Source organism: Vidua chalybeata, unplaced genomic scaffold, assembly GCF_026979565.1.
Source record: "Vidua chalybeata isolate OUT-0048 unplaced genomic scaffold, bVidCha1 merged haplotype W_reject_10, whole genome shotgun sequence".
NCBI classification, from domain to species: Eukaryota; Metazoa; Chordata; class Aves; order Passeriformes; family Viduidae; genus Vidua; species Vidua chalybeata.
Genome location: NW_026530345.1, coordinates 877,407 through 881,563, shown reverse-complemented (window position 1 = coordinate 881,563; position 4,157 = coordinate 877,407). Strand labels below are relative to the sequence as shown.

At 43.2% G+C, this 4,157-nt stretch overlaps 1 long non-coding RNA gene across 2 annotated transcripts; it reads right to left on the bottom strand.

Moving 5' to 3' along the window:
- Positions 1-520: 520 nt before the first annotated feature.
- LOC128783093 (uncharacterized) lies at positions 521-2,377 on the bottom strand. Of its 2 annotated transcripts, XR_008428993.1 has the most exons (3): positions 2,317-2,377; positions 1,270-1,752; positions 521-969 (listed from the first exon to the last, which is right to left on the bottom strand). It is a non-coding gene; the product is annotated as an uncharacterized LOC128783093 (long non-coding RNA). The 2 variants fall into 2 exon arrangements; XR_008428992.1 differs by lacking the exon at positions 2,317-2,377 and having other exon boundaries at positions 1,270-2,080.
- Positions 2,378-4,157: the final 1,780 nt, after the last annotated feature.

Below are 4,157 nucleotides of genomic sequence, written 5' to 3'. Positions count from 1 at the left end.
AGAACATGGCATCGAGTGGGTGCACTGAGACCCGTACTGGGGGTGCTCTGGGACCGAGACTGAGACCGAGGTCGGCATCGGGACCAGGATTGCTCCAAGACCGGTGCTGGGACCTGTACCTGGATTGCTCTGGGACCTCCGAGTTCACTCTGAGGAGCTTTGGCTGCACCCCAGAGCAGCACTGGGACTGGGAGGGACTGGGAGTGACTGGGAGGGAGCCCTGGGCAGTGTGGGACCCCCTCCGTTCACATTGTTCAGTGCAGTCATCCCGGTCCAAATGATCCCAGTTTGTATGATCCCAGTCTGGATGGTCCTGATCCACATAGTCCCAGTCTGTGCACCCCCAGTCTGTAGGATCCCAGTCCCCATGATCCCAGTCCATAGGATCCCAGTCCGCATGATCCCAGTCTCTATGGTCCTGCACGGCACACACTCCAAGGGTCTGGAATTCCAGTTCCCAGTAGGGAAACATGTTCCTGCCCTTGAAGGCAAAGCTCTTAAGAAGGGGCCAAAGACCAAGTGCAGCAAGATCCTACAGTGACATTTCACTGCCAGCCTTCAGTGGCTTAAGATCAGAGATTAGAAGCAGGCCGCGCATCAGGCTGTCCCGAGCTGGGTCCATGTCAGGTCTTTGCCAAGTCCTTGCCAACTCCTTGCCAAGTTCTTGCCAGCCCTTGTTCGGAACAGCCAGCGTGACGGTTCAGTGGTTGCACCTGCGCTGTGTCCTGTTCTAAGCCGGAACTGCAGTGGGGGAAGGGATTCTTTCTCGTGGCAATCGGAAGGCAGAATGGAAAATGAGGGGCTTCAGACGGGCTCTTACACCACCCCGTGACTGACGATTGCCCTCGAAAGATCTTCATCAGCAGGGTTCCATGGTGTCGTCGTGGAGTCTTCAGGACTCGTCAAGTGTTGGCAGCAATCCCAGGGAAAAGAGAAGAGAAAAAGGAAAGGAAAGAGAAAACAGAAAAACTAAAACAATCACAACATATTAGTAAGCAAATTATAATTAAATAATAAGCAGAATACAATAAGTATTAATTAAACCAGTAATAGTTAAACAATAAATTGTTTAGATAATAATCAATATTCATCAATTGAACAATAGATTGATCAAATAATAAACCAGTATAATCAATATTAAACAATAATATAATAAACCTAGTATAATCAATATTACTCAGTACAATTTTCTAATCAATAAACAAAAATAATTAAAACAGTGAATAAAACAAATCATAAGAGAAAATTATGTAAAACATATCTTCTAACCTTATAATCTCCTTGTGTCTACAGTCCTGGGAACATCTATAGTGTAAAGGATGTCGGCCAAGTGGTGTGCATTAATTATAGATGTCAATTTTGTTCATCGTTTCATCATTCTCCAATTCACAATAAGCAAGATTACTGATAAAACAAAACCAATCATAACTAAAATCAAAAGAACAGCAAGGGGATGACACAATTTGTTCAGGACACCGGTGGCAGTAAGCGACCACCCGAAAAGGGTATCCCACCACCTGTGCACGGCATCACTTTTCACCCTTTCTACAACACGATGTATTTCTTGCACATCATGATGAACAGTTACCAGAGTTTTCTGTCCATTCTCCTTGATTTTTCCTAGGATCTCTATTAGATCTTGATGAAGTAATAGTTGCTTTACCAAAGTAAGGTTCATCCCAATGGGAGTAGGCAGTAGCTTGTGAATCAACGTGAGATTGGATTCTAAAAGTTCATGTGAAGTAACTGGAGCTACAAAAGAAAAATCACATCCTGCAATTTTAGTAAAGTTGCAAGCACAAAAATTTGAATGATTTTTAGTATCTACTACTGTACTTTCTATAAACACAGTATCACAAGTGGTTCTAAAGCAGGCACACCCATTGCCTGTATATTCAAGGACTGTTTCAGAAGTCTCGTTAGGATGAATGTCAAAATGACAGCTATTTTGTTCTGTGTCTAAACAGATATCTTGAGCTATAATTGCATTACCTTCACAGATAAACCCTAGTTGTTCTCGGATAGTACAGGACTCTAAATTGACAGTTTGCCATTTGTCATCAATTTGACGGGCCCATTCTCTATGTTCAGAGGGATAGAAAGTGGCTCCATCATGATTTAATCCTAGTGCAATGATAGGGAATATCAAATGCACTGAGGCATTACCTTTGGTCAACACAAATGCTGTGGCTGTGTTTGTGTTAGGGTCATAGGTAAAATTCACTAAATTCCACCAGGATTGGAAATCTCTTCCAAAGTCAGTGGCACTGTCCCAGACTATTTTCCTAATTTCAGTAGGAAAAGTGCCTTCTTCACCTTCTCTTATAATTGAGGCAGCAACTGACTGCATCCATAATTGAGCCTGGATACAGCTAAGGGCTAAGGAAACATTGCTTTGCGTGGCATTAAGTGCATTAATTATCAATTTGCTATCATTTACATTTATCTTTTCCCAATTTGGTAGAATGTTAGATAGCAACCACTGATGTGTTCCCAAGGCCGATAAGGACGACTGCTGTGGTTGTTGTATTTTGGTTAAATCTTTAGTCGTGGAGGCCAATTTATTCATTAATACTTCTGAATCAATACTATTTAGGATTCCCAGTCCCATTCCCACGACACCAGTTATGTCTCTTTGCACCCGGTTTTTAGGAGGGTTCCACTGTCGCAGCCAGGTTGTCCAACCCTGAAAAGAGGTTTGCAAAAAGGGTGAACAAGCTGGTTGTATTTCTGAGACATTGTTTTGCATCAACAATTTGACTTGTTTAAGAGACCATGCTGGATTAAATAATATCTGTTGTTGGCCAGTTTTCCTGATTATATATGGTCCAACTTCAAAAATTTTCGGGGTAAGCATAACTGGTGGCTGGGCTCAAGTGGTGGTAGTGGTGGTGGTATAAACCGTAGTAGATTGGGCTACAGCATTTATTATAAACTTAAAAGAAAGCCCTTTGGTGTTTTTTCCCATAAGCAAACCACTTCTGCAGTCTGTGTTAGTGTAAAATTGTGCCAACAATCCTGTATGCTTGGGTGCGTACAAACCTTTTTGTTCTTAAAGAGATCCTTTCACTTTTTTCTGCATGCTACCACAATTATTTCAGACCACGGCCACTCAGCTGGTTTCTGGCCATGGGGTTGTGGTAGGATGCAGAAAAATATTACCAGTTTTATCATGGATTAGGTGGTCTTCATGTCCCTCGGAGTTCTTCTGAAAAAGTAAACACAACAGAATTCTGCCGCCGAGAGGCAGAAAAGTTAGAATGATGGAATTATCCAGCATGTATTTGTCCAATGCTCTTTCCCTAGAGCACCAGAGGTCCACCAGAACAGGTTGGCCAGGGTAATGAGCTGGATTATTAGGATCATTTGGTACAGAGCATAGGAGTCAGTGTAGATGCAGGCCAAAGAGGAATTCTGTGCTTCTCGTTGAAAAATACTCCAGACAGCTTTCAGCTCCCCAACGTGTGCACTACCTTCTCCCTCTGTAATCATTTGCTCACCAGAGGAAAAGTGGAGGGCTTCTGCCCTATATTTCCATACTTTTCCTTTCCCTTTAGCAGAAGCATCAGTAAACCAAGAGTTTGCTGATTGTTCGGGGCAGAAAGGAGGGGTTACTTTGATTACAGAGGCAGGTTTGTCCAAGCTGTCAGTTTCTTGGATTTCTAAAGTTTTTACAGGTCTTTCTGCCATTGAGAAGAAGTTGCAGTAATGTTCAACCTGATCATACCACTTTCTCACTGAGGCCCTCTGGGCCACCCCGTCAGGAGGGGGAGTCCCACTAGTGACTGTCTTAATAACCTTGAAGGGGCCTCTCAATACAATTGGTTGTTTTCGTGCAATTTTTTCTACTTCTAGGAAAGCTAAGATAACCATAAACAATCCTTTTTCCCAGGTAGTGTATCTTTTCTCAGCATCTTTGGAACCACGTGAGTAAAAACCAACAGGTCTTGTCAGAGCCTCAGGACCCCGCTGCCATATGTGTACTGACAGCCCTGAGGAGGCAAATCCCCATTCCACCTGGAAAGGATCTGTAGGATGGATAGGGCCCAGTGCTTGATGAGCTGTTGCTTCAAAAATCAGCAATTGCAATGCTGGCTCCTGAGAAAGACTCCAATCCCATTTCACCCCTTTCCTCAACAAGTCATAAAGGGGAACAA